The sequence below is a fragment of the Echinops telfairi genome, unplaced genomic scaffold (genome assembly GCF_000313985.2).
Source record: "Echinops telfairi isolate 266 unplaced genomic scaffold, ASM31398v2 ScPeMD7_33;HRSCAF=127, whole genome shotgun sequence".
NCBI lineage: Eukaryota > Metazoa > Chordata > Mammalia > Afrosoricida > Tenrecidae > Echinops > Echinops telfairi.
In genome coordinates, this window is record NW_022103930.1 from 853,865 (window position 1) to 867,189 (window position 13,325).

Genomic DNA, 13,325 nt, shown 5'->3' on the forward strand with positions numbered 1-13,325 from the left:
TCCTTGCTCTTCTGTGCTTGCCTTAGCCTAATTTCCGCCAGTTCCTCCCACGAGCTTCCCCTCCGCTCCTTGTCCATCTTGTCCTTCTCCATCTCCTGCTCCTTCACCAGCGACTGGTCTCTCCTGATAACAGGCCCAAATATGCAAGGTGGAGGCTTGTCATCTGTTTATATCTATTTCTAAATGTTTTATCTTTCTGGTACTGTGGTAATTCTATGGTTTTATATCAATAAGAAAGAAATTACCTACCAAATGGAAGAAGCTTTGATGGTCACCAAGGGGGAGGGATAAGGAGGGAAGTAGGAGCACTCGGCCACCTGACGGGTCCGACACCTGATTTTGAGTCAGATTTGGCTCTTTGGTTATGTGCCTGGGGCAATGAAGTAAACTTTAAAATGAAATTAGTTGTTATGGCTGCATTCAGAGGGATATAATTCAGATAATGGAGATTCCATTTGTTTGCCACAATGTATTTACAGCTCTCAAATACTTTTTGAATGGTTCTGAGGGACAGGATTGGCTTTTATGACAAAAGTTTGCAGCCCCCGGGCTTAAGGTTCGTCAGGTGTTAATATCGATTTAGGGTCAGATGATATTCTACAAGAGAAGGGGTCCAAAAAAATGGGGAATCCATGGGCTGAAGTGCTCTTGGAACAATTATATATTTACATACATTCCTGGGTTGAGGTCCAGGTATTATAGGAGGGGCCAGGCCCCATCCACGGATACATATGGAAGCAAACTAAAAAGGAGGGCTAAAGGAAAAAAGAGAGTCATCGGTATTGGGGGAACAGGGCCCTAACCTACCCAAGCAACAGGTATTGTTTATATCTCTGCAGGAGGTAGAGAAGACAAGACTTCAATCTGGTGCACCAAGATATGAATGCAGCATAATGGCATGAAGCAGGGAACCAATAGAGAGTTCTGCAGGCATGGCCCTAATCCTATCTACATGGATAACACCCCTCCCCCCATAAGAATGTACTTCAGAGGATAGCACTGAAGCTACCGCTAAGGGAGAGAGGAGAATCTGATCATACCACATAGGAGCAAACAAAGAGAGAAAGAGAGAGATTGGAACACATCCTGGCCCATGAAGCCCCAAGGACAATATTTTCACTCAAAGCAACTGATGCACAGAGAGAACCATAGGGCCAGCCCCACCAGGAGACACGATGTCCCTCCCTGATCCATAGCATTATGGGGGACAAAACTAGAGACACAGTGCACGATTGTGCCTGATCTGACCCTACCACACAGGACAAAACACAAAGGGCGTGCAAACACTAAGAGGAGCAAAGCATTGAAGTCCCTGGGGAATACCAACAATAGACTTTGGGATCAAGGTGTGGCACCCCATCAGACTCGACTAGAAAACACTCATAAAGGTCAACAAACAGACCTGGAACTATTTATAGGCTCTTTTTTTCTTTGTTGTTGGTTTTTGTTGTTGCTTTTGTTTTCTTTCATTATTTTGCTCTGTCTTGTTCTTGTGTTTATTATTGTCTCTGCATGTCTACCTAGATAAGATAAGTAGGATAAACAATCTGGAGGGGAAAACAACAGGACCAACAGTTCTGGGGGGACACAGGAGATGAGGAGGCAGGAGAAAGGAAATGGGTGTTAACAAACCCAGGGAGAAGGGAACAACAAGTGATCTAAAGTCAATAGTGAGGAGGGCGTAGGGTGCCTGGTGGGGCTTGATCAAAGGCAATGTAGCCCAGAGGAATTAATGAAACGCGAATTAGTGCCGAACATGATGGCAGGACAAGAGGAAAGTTAAAGGAAATAGAGGAAAGAACTAGAAGGCAAAGGACATTTACAGAGGTCTAAATACAGGTATGTGCATATGTAATGATAGGGGAATAGATTTATGTACATATATTTATATGTTAAGTATTAAGGTAGCAGATAACATTGGGCCTCTACTCAAGTATCCCCTCAATGCAAAAATACCTTGTTCTAATAACCCAATATTCTGTGTTGCTCACCTTCCCCACACGATTGCTGAAGACAAAATGTGTGCATAAGCAAATGTGAAGAAAACTGATGGTGCCCCGCTAGCAAAAGATATAGTGTTTGGGGTCTTAAAGGCTTTAAGATAATCAAGCAGCCATCTAGCTGAGAAGCAATAAAGCTCACATGGAAGAAGCACACCAGCCTCTGTGATCATGAGGTGTTGATGGGATCAGGTAGTAGACATCAAATTCCCAGAACAAAAAATCATATCAATGTGAATGAGGGGGAATGCGGAATGGAAACCCTAAGCCCATCTGTAGCCAATTGGGCTTCCCTTTACAGAAGGGTGACAAGGAAAAGACGAGCCAGTCAGGGAGCAGTTACGCACTGACAAAACGTACAACTTTCCTTTAGTTCTTTAATGCTTCCTCCCCACCAATTATCATGACCCCAATTCTACCTTAAAAATCCAACTAGACCAGAGCATGTACATGGGTAGAGATAAGAGCTGGGAACACAGGGAATCAAGGACAAATAAACCCCCCAGGACCAATAATGAGAGCAGTGATACACCAAGAAAGTAAGGGGCAGGGTGGGGAGAAGGAGAAATAGGGAACCAATCACAATGATCTACATATAACCCCCTCCCAGGGGGACAGACAACAGAAAAGTGAGGTGAAGGGAAACATCGGTCAGTGTAAGAAATGAAAAGAATAATAATAAATTATCAAGGATTCATGAGTGAGGGAGTGTGGGGAAGGGAGAAAAAATGAGCTGATATCAAGGGCTCAGTTAGAAAGAAAATTTTTTGAAAATGATGATGACAACTTATGTACAAATGTGCTGGACACAATGGATGAATGAGTGGATTGTGATAAGAGCTGTACAAGCCCCCAATAAAATGATTTTAAATAAATAAATAAAAAGGAAAGTAGAAAATATTTTAAAATAAAAAAAGAATTATGTGTCCTTGCTATACACAAATTAATTGGTTGTCACGTCCGCCTATGAGTTTTTAATGGTACCATTTGCTATGATTAATTATGAGCATTCTATTAAGCACTCATTTTAATTTTTCTCAAACTATGAACAGTCCACATGAAGATTCTTGGGTAAGCTCTTTAATCTATTAGGGCAGGTCTAAAATGATACTGAGGGACAAATAACATGAATTTAATGACTACCATGCAGATATATCAAAGATGGGAAAGAGATAAAATAGAACCTGGTCCACATCAATGGTTAGCATGCTCCTCTGCATGTTCCCTCAAAACCAAACCATAATTGATGCTGACCTGTAGTGTGCCTGTAGGACTGAGTAGAACTGTCACCTAAGATTTGTAAGGCTTTGCTGTTGGAAAGGAGCCCTAGTGGCACTGTCTGGTAACTGCAGGGCTGGTAGTGTTGAGGCACTCAGCTGCTAAAGGAGAGGCTGGTGTGTCAAACCCACCATCTGCTCCTTGAGAGAAAAAAGTGTTCATCTGTTTTCATAAAGATCATCTAATCCCACTGCTATAATCTGTGAGTCCTTCCAAGAACATGTAATCACATCCTTTCCCCTGGGAACAGCTGGTGGATTTGTCCAACTCTGCAATGAGCAGTCCAATGATGACCAAGCCCTCCTCACTGTCAGCAAGCAAGATCTGGTCATCTGCATACCACAGGTCATTAGTGAACTTTCTTCCAATCTTGATACCACATTCTTTGTCATATAATCCAGCTTCTCGGATTATTTGCTCAGCATACAGGTTGAATAATGATGGTGACGAGATATAACCCTGACACACACTTTTCTTGATTTTAAAGCATGTAGCACTCCCTTGTTCTGTTCAAAAGACTGCACTTCGATCCATGCACAGGTCCCACATGAGCACAAAGAGGTCTTCTGGAATTCCCGCTCTTCTCAAGAGTGTCCACAGTTTGTTATTATCCACACAGTGGAGTGGTTTGCATAGTCAATGAAACACAAGTTAATATCTTTCTGGTATTCTCAGCTTTAAGCCAAGATCCATCTGACAGCAGCAATGACATTGCTTGTTCCATGTCCTCTTCAGAATCCAGTCTGAACTTCTGGCAGTTTCCTGTCAATGTCCTGCTACAACCATTGTTGTATGATCTTCAGCAAGATTTACTTCTGTGAGATATCGACGATATCGTTGGGTAGTGTGAGCATTCTGGTGGGTCACCCTTCTGTAATGGTTGCCAGCTGCTTCTTCTCACTTTGAGTTGTGCCCCATCAGCAAACGCGAAGGTAGGTCTTCTTCAGTTACACCTTTAGTGTCTGCTGGTACTGTATCTGATGCTATTCTGGTGCTATTCATAAAGGTTTGCAATTCCTGACAATGTTCCACTGCTGTTTATAAGGTTTAAAGGGTCTAATTTTCAGAAATGGATGGTCTAGTCCTTCTTTATAGTCTGCTTTTAGTCTGGAAGTTCGGCTGAAACCTGTTTACCTTGGGTGACCCTGCTGGTATTTTAAATACTTGGGGCAAACCACTAGAGTACAACAAACTGACAGACACAGGGCACTACCAAACTGCAAGTAGTTAACATGTGTCATTTCTATACACAAAATAGAACTAAAATGTCTTAGAAAGGTGTCCACTTTGTTTCCTTTCCTTGAAGAAATGTCTGAAGAAGTAGAGAGGAGAGGTGAGAGCGGGAAGACATGAAAAATGAAAACAAAAGAAAAAAAGGCGAGAGAAAAGTGTGACAAACCCGTGAGGCAGTTCGCCCCTTCCCTCAGAGTCACCGAGAGTCCGCATTTGACTCGACACCATTGGGGTTTTAGTGCGGGAAATTTCCAGGCATGGAAGTCCTAATACTTTAGTCTCGGGTGTGTCTTTAATGCAGAGAGGGTCATTCAAAATGGGGGCCTTATTGTCATGGTTGTAAAGCGTACACTTGTCTATTGGGAAGTGAGTCAGGAACATTTCAAATCACTGTTCTTTCCCAAAAGTTTTGGTCCTGTTAACAAAAGGAAAACTCTCTATTATTCTGTGAAGTGTTGTATTTGACATAAATGTTTATTTGGATGTGTTTCCTCTTGGAAAGACTTTTGCACCTGGCACAATGGTCATGACTCTTTTGGTGGTGCTAACAAGAATAAAGAGAAAGTCGCCTGCAGCACGAACAGCAGAGATAATGTGAAGACTTTGCTCTCACAATCAATGGCAGGAAATCTAGAGAAATGCCACCCTGGAGGGTCTTCTGGCAAGACAGGCAGATTGACAAAAGAACAACAAATCCACCATCATCCAGATGAGCCTGGCTCATAGGAACACTATACCAGGTTTCCGAGACGACGTCTTTACAGGAGCACACACCTTCCCTTTCTCCGAAACACTGGCCGGTGGGGTTGAACTACTTCCCTGATGCTAGCCACCCAATGCCCAGCACAAAGCACCACCAGGACTCCTTAGCGAGTACTGGAACAATAGTTATTCTTTAGAGAGTGCTGCTGGGGTAGTGGTTATTCATTGGGCTGTTTATCGCAAGGGCAGCAGTTTAAAACCACCAGCCACTCGAAGAGAGAGAGATGAGGCTTTCCACTCTTGTAAAGAGTTACAATCTCAGAAACTCCCAGGGGCAGTTCGACCCTGTCCTTCCAGCTCACTATGAGCAGCATGGAAAATGTAAAAGAGTAAAATGGATGATATTGATCATTTATTTCCTAAAATATTGTACCTCACATCTAGCCTTAAAGGCAGAATGCATCAAATACCATAGCATCCAGAATAAAATGATGGACTATATTTTCATGCCACACAACATATGTAGCATAGTGTACTTACATTAATCGGAACCTTCCTCAAAATAAGCCAGTACTGACACATTTGAATCACATTTGTCTTATTATTGCATCTTTAGAAAACATTTCCAATACACTGTATCTAAACATATTTTTTCCACATGGGGAATTAAAAGAAAACGCAAAGAATAGCCGTTGTGAAATCAAAGCCACATTCTTAAAGCCGAAGGCTGTGTGGTACCATCCAAGTGAAATCTCCGAAGTCCATTCCCGCAGCCAAGAACCACAGCCGGCTCGGTTTGCAGAGAGAGGGACCGGTGCTGGTGAAATAAACCACACTGCCGAGCACTGTCTAGCTTATACCAGAAACGGGGCCAGATAATGTAAGCTGGAAGCATCATTTTATCCGTGGGGCACATGGTAATTATAGCCACATTAAAGTACTTTTGCTAATCACGCACACGCACACAGATTTGATGGTGATGAGGTACATCTGACACCAAGGGGTCCCTCACAGATTGGGGTTCATCAGCACATTTCTCTGTGTGTAACTCCTACATAGGGGGCTGCGCAGCTCTTCTCAAATGACTTCTCCTCCCCTCAGTAACTGCACAGATTACAATATAAACACAGCGCAGAACAGAAGTTTATAGTTTCAGTCCAGGAAGTGAGTCTGGCAGTTTTTTATCATTCATGTTTTCTCTGAGCTTAGTCTGAAGTGGGCGGTTAGCGAGCTGCTCATTTAGCATGGCCCCTAAAATTCTTCAGCTCCACAGAATTAGTGGTCTAAACACAAGCCCAAAGCTCATTGTCTTAAATATCTACCATGTGATACACTGACTCCCTGAATAGTACAAGCAATTAGGGCCAGGTGGCCAACCAAAAGCTTGGTGGGTCACCCTACTTCACACAGAAGCACCTTAGAAAAACGGTCTCGTGATCACCTTCTGGGAAAATCAGCCACTTAAAAATCCCAAACGTACCCATCTACTCTGACACACAAGTTTGTCCTCAGTGATTCTAAGGGCAGCTAAGAGCAAGTGGTGTACCATCACCTGTCTATCTACTGCTGGTACATTACATATGACTCTAAGGCTGGACTTACAGGATTAGCCTGACAGTAATACCAGCAATGTATAATGGGAAGATGGTAGCAAAACTTCCAGACAAAGACAGACCAGAAAGAAAGGCCAAAAAATTAGCCAGTGAGATCTTAACGGATCATTGAAAAAGATTGTCTGATAGAGTGCTGAAAGACAAACTACCCTCGGGTTTAAGACACTACACAGTAGCCACACAATAGAATCAAACATTACAATCCTCATCAGGACAAAGACGGAAGGGGCAACATTTTCATCTGTTACATATAAGACTGTTGTGAGTCAGAGCCTACTCAACTGCAAATAAAAACAACATGGTGCTACACTCTATAGCTAGTGTCTTAAATATGCTTTATTTATTCTTATTATATTCTTTGTAACAGTTGCAATTGAGATGAATCTCTGCTATTTTACAAATGTAGAAACAGAGGGATACAAATGATGAGTAACCTGCCTGGAATTAGGATCCAAACTTTGAACTCTGCAGAACAATATTCTCTCCATATGGGCTTGAGTAAAATTAATAAATTATAAGAATTGGAAGGGGAAAAAAAAAAGGCCCATGGCACCCAAGGCCCACCCAAAGACATAAATCAAAGTGAAATAGTGTTTTTGCTGTTGGTTTAAAAAATCACAAAGCTACCACTTAAGCTGAAATTTAAAGATTTTATTCTAGCCTTCTGTTTGCAAATTCCTGGATCAATTCAATGAACGTGGATTTTGAAAATCCTGTTTCATGTTAGATTATTCCCTATTGCTGCTGTCCTCAGAGATTAGTTGGCCAGCCTCAGGGGTGATCTGGCACTGACGATCCCAGATTGCTGCTTCAGAGGAAGCTATCTTAATACGCCATTTCTAAGGCAAACCGTCTGCTGCCGCCTGAGCTCTATCTGGTGCTTTAGGTTGTTCTGTCTAAGGAGTCAACTGCAGCCCGTTTGGTGTGCTTATTTTGATGCTCTCCCGGGTCCTATGGGGCTTCAAGAGACAGTCTGTGTCATAGCCAGATTGCTGGTATTTAAGGCTCCATTACTCACACTCCTCCAGGGGCCCAGAGGCCAAGTTGGCAGAAGAGTTTCCAATGAGCAAGTGATGCAGACGCAAGTCCAGCCTTTATCCTCTGCCGTGCCGATATGTCATGCATAGGAAATGTGCTTCCCAGAGAACGTGATGTGGAAAGGGACCTACATGAAGCCTATCTGAATGTTCTACTTGATCACTAAGAGATCAAAGGCCAGATAATGTTCACAAGCATTGAGATGCCTGGTCACTTTTTGGGTCAAATGCTGAGTTTAAATGCTTTTGATTCCAAGGGCAGTGTTGGAAGACACTCTCCACGGGCCTCTTTCATTTCTGCATGAGAAAAATTGTATTTGGTCTAGTTTCTCTTCTCAAGGATGTTAGTTTCGTCAACTACCATGGAAGGGAGAGCCAGTGTCTCTCTTCAAGGCAAAGGGCAGGTTGGTTTATTACTCGGTTCAATCAAAATAATGCCCCCCTCTAGAACAGAGGAGCAGCAAGCTTACTGCCCATTAAAAATAATGACTTTCCCTAAACTCTGTACGCTGAGCAAATCGTTCAAGAGGCTGGGTTATATGAAGAAGAGCTGGCAGCAGGATTAGAGGAAGTTCAACAACTTTTCAGCATACTTATGATATAACTTTGCTTGCTGAGATTAAAGAGGGTTTGAATACTTACCGATGACTATCAAAGACTACAGTCTTCAGTATAGAAGACCCATCATCATCAAACGAGAAAAAAAAATTCTCATGACTAGGCCAATAGACAAAACCATGGTTAACCAGGAAACGTTGGAAGTTGTCCAGGATTTTGTTTTATTTGTCTCCATAGTCCACACACATGGAAGCAGCTGTCAAAAAATTGAGTATGTGTTGCTTGAACAAGTTTGATACAAAAGACCTCTTTAAAGTCTTAAAGAGAATATAAGGTATGTCACTTAGAGGGACAAAGTGCACCCGACCCAAGCGCTGGTCTTTTAAATCACTCATATGTAAGCGAAGGCTGGACAGTGAATCAAGACGGCCAGAGAAGACCGGCATGTCTGTTTTATGGTGCTGGTGAGGCATGCTCCATGTACTGGGTACCACGCCAAAACCAAACCCAAACGTACTACCACTGAGTCCACGCTGACTCACAGCCACCCCCTTGTGGGTTTGGGAGACTGTATATGGACATATACTGTATACAGTATAAACGTATATATATACTTTCTCCAGAGGAGCTATTGGTGGTTTCAAACAGCCGACCATACAGATCGCACCCCACCGGGTAACCCCTGCATCCCCAGGGCTTTGTGTAGCACGAGGAAAACCAACAGAGACTGGCATGGAGGAAGCACCGCCTCAATGCTCCTGGAGGTTGGCGAGACTTATTTGCAGGACTTTGGTGTGTTTTCAGGAGATGTTCGCCCATGGAGAAGGAAATCGTGACTGCTAGAGTGCTAGCAAAGAAGAGGAAGACCTCAGCGAGACGGACTGACACGGTGGCTGCAACGATGGGCTGACACATGGCAATTGTGAGGATGGCCTAGGACAAGGCCTTGTTTGTTTTCCTCTGTTATACAGAGCTGAACAGCGATGCTAAGGCACGCAAAGGACAAGACAGGCCATGACAATCAAAATACCAATAACACGCTGAGGGTCCCCATGCTACTGGACATGAATATGGCACTTAGCCTACTACGCATTGTCCCATGAAACCTGAAATTCAGGGATCAGTACAAAAATGGTGAGACTGGCTCTTGCTACTGCTATGAGTCCTGATTGGCCTTGCCTCTGACCCAGGAGTCTCTGTTCTTTGGCCGGCATCCCCAAAACTATGGTGCACTTTTATTTGGACAATAGTCTTTAGTCCTTGCCATTCTGAAAAAGGAAAATGTCATTTCATAATTTTTAATTTGATGATTAGATTCCCACTAATTACAAATCTTGTCTACTTCTGCATGTACTATTAATGAAAACAGAACTCAATGGAACCACATTCATACATTTTTTAATGCTCTTTAATTCCTAATATACTATTGCCATGACAATAACTACTCCCTGAACATCAAAGAGAAGACAACAATGGACATTTTCCCCCAAAATGACACAGCAAATTAATGTCCTTTTAAATGTATATCAGAACATTCATTATACTGTAATTTTATTTCTTGGACTTTTTAGCTTCAAAATGATGTGGTATATTGGTTTTAGTGCTTATAACAACAACAATAATAAACATTTCTTCAGGGTTCAGATAGCTTCAAAACCTCAAAAGAGATTTTGTGGGATAAGATCATATTATATCATATAGTGAAGACAATTAAAAACAACATCCGTTCCCAAAATCTACCCAAAAGCAGAATCCCCTTGATAAATCCCCTCAATAGTAATTAATCTATTACTCACACCGGAATGAGAAAGCCACTCTCTAGAGGCTTCTGTTCATTAATTATCTTGAAGTATATCTCATATTTAAAGAATATTTCCCTTTTAATTTTGAACCTGATTCTGCTTGTGGGGGAACTGAGTTTTTAACATGGGTTCTAATACCAGTGTGGACATTTATCAGGTTGGGGACCTAGGAAATCTTATATCATTCTATAAATCCGGTTTCTTCACCTATAGAATGGTCAATTCATTTTCTGATATAAGAGTAATGCGAGAAAACGCTAAGGAGATATTAGAGGTCACTGCTTTTTTGCCTTTTTCTCTGGCATACTTTCAGGGGACAACCTAGCCATTTCCCCATTTCCCTGTGATAATATGAGGGGGACGAAGTTATTAGGTTATGTTTCATCTACTAGGTTCTCACTCATAGCCGCTCTATGTGCAGCAGAATAAAACACTGCACAGTCCTTATAATCACTGTTATCTTGGACCCCATTGGTGCAACCACCATGTCAATCAATGCATCTCCCTGACAGCCTTACTCTTTTCCACTGACCCTCTACTCTACCAATGTCAGCATCATGTTCCTAGACCTGAGCTCTCCTGATAGCATGTCTGAAATTCATGGGACAATGCTCTTCCATAGTCTCTACTAGGGAACATTCTGGTTGCATTTGTTCCAAGACATACCTGTTTGTTCTTCTAGCACTTTCCGTATTCTTCCTCAGCACCACAATGCAGATGCATCCAGTCTTCTGCAGTCTTCATTACGTCCAACTTTCACATGCATATAAGGTATTAAGTTAAATGAAAAAGACCGTGGCTTGGGTCAGTCACACCGTTGTCCCAACAGTGACGTCCTTGCTCTTCCACACGTTAAAGAGGTCTTGCGCAGCAGCTTTGTCCAATGCGATACCTCATTTGACTCCTGCTTCTATGAGGATTGATTGTGGATCCAAGCAACATGAACTTGACAGGGAATAGTTAGGCTCAGTATACACCACGTGCCAGGGTGTCCTTCCTTTCTTCTCTCGACCACATCTGGCCAGGTTAGCAATGACACATGTTTGGTTTTAATACTGTATTGGGCTATTCAGATGTTTTTCCTTAAAGACATTATTAAGTTTGGACATGGAAAATATGGTTTTATACAAGTTATCAAGTTGATATGAAAAGCTTCCATCTATAAATAGCTTTGTTAAGGCTATCTACAATTCTTTCATAACTTCTTATACACCGTTTACAGTTTCCGATACTGAAAAAAAGAAAACTCTCATAATTTTGGAAGTTATATTTAAGTTTTTCCTGGGGGCAAAAATGCAACTCCATAGCTTGGATATTAGAATCTAAACAGTTCTTTTAACTTCACTAAAATTTATTTCTTTGAAATAGGAAAGTAAATCTCGTAGTATTGTACCCTGAATCTCTTACAATGAAACTACTTTTCAAAGCATACTTCCAGTGCAAAATCACTCATTTCAAAAACACACAGAGATTCTACTACTCTAATATAGACATTGTAAAATATACAAAAGAATGACTATTAAAGCAATGAGTTAAATTTTAAATACAGTAAGAGCAGCCCTGGTGGCTTAGTGGTTATGAGCTGGGCTACTAATGGCAAGGTCAGCAGTTTGAACTCACCAGCTGCTCCACAGGAGAAAGAGAGGGCTTTCTACTCCAGTTAAGAAATACCGAGTCAGAAACTCACAGGGCAGTTCTACCCTGTCCTGTAGGGTTATTTGAATCCTAATAGACTCAGTGACACTGGAATTGTATGTTTGGCTTAAGTGTTCATTTATTACCAATAGTTAATTATAGTTCATTTAAATCCAAATTTCAATTTGTCTGGTAATTTCAAATAGCTGTGGAAATGATCCCAGGCGCTCTGATGACACGATGATTTTCATTCTGAAGTAAGATGGCTGACAAAGGGAGGGTACCAGGAAGAGCAGGTGTTGTTATCATTTGCTGCTGGCTGCTTTTGCTTTCATTCGTGGTATTACTGCTAATCCACGATTTTCTTCTTTTGGAGATATCATAAGGCTAGTGTGTATTTTCTCATCCATCTGTCTGCTTCAGTGCAGTGTCTGGCACTATGTGGAAACCTGACGAGTAAATGAGACCATGGGACTCTTGCATCACGTCCTTTACATGTGGTCATCTAACTGCTGACTGAGAGGACGGGTGCCAATGAACGAGGCTTCCTTTTTTCAATTCAGTTAATCCATATCTAAACAGACATTGCCAGATTTTCTCTTTGCAATCCCAGCGGGTCATATTTCTGAACTTCAGGCTTGCTCTAATGATTTGCATTGAGCTGAATTATATAGAAATGTCTTCAGAATTCTGATGTGGAATTTAGAAGGGTGTTCTCTATATGTAGGCTCCAATCTGTTGTATAAAATAATACCTAGTTAATAGTGACATCATCTTTTCTGGCAGAGGAGACTTGAACTGGAGCTTCGGCTAAAGTAGCTAGAGATGCTCGCTGTATTAGAACGATTGCTGTTGTTCACTGGTGGAATCCTTGGGGTTCCTTATGAAGCCATTCCCCTGTACGCGGCCACCACCTGCCTCACAGGGCAGTCTTGCGGTTGATATGGTGATGAACAGATTTCAACAAAGCTGCCAACCAAGGTAGATTAGGGGCAGCATATTGTTCCATTACAGCAGCTAGTGACAGCAAACCTGGCCTATACCTGCAGTCAGTGATGGCACACACACATACACCATTGCCTTTTACCAAAAGATACACGTGGTTTATACATTTACAGCTAACCATATGCCTCTTGGAGATCTCATGGAGTTATGTGGGCTATCTACAATGGCAAAGTGGACTGCAGATAAAGAGGCACGCTCTTTTTCTATCTAGGGAATGCCCTTGCTACAGCTGGTAAATAATAGTGTAGGATGAGAAGCTAGAAAATAGATGGATTTGGGAATGTCTCACGGAGTGGGATTTGTCCCAGAAACCCTGACTTTATAAAGTACCCCACAGAGCAGCAATTTATAACAGGCATGAATTCAGCAGTAGCTGAGCGAAAGAGAACAAGATTTCCCAGGGTGATGAAGTTCCAAATTGTTTCTCAAAGGGTTGCATCAATTATTGTCCCTTTTCTTTTT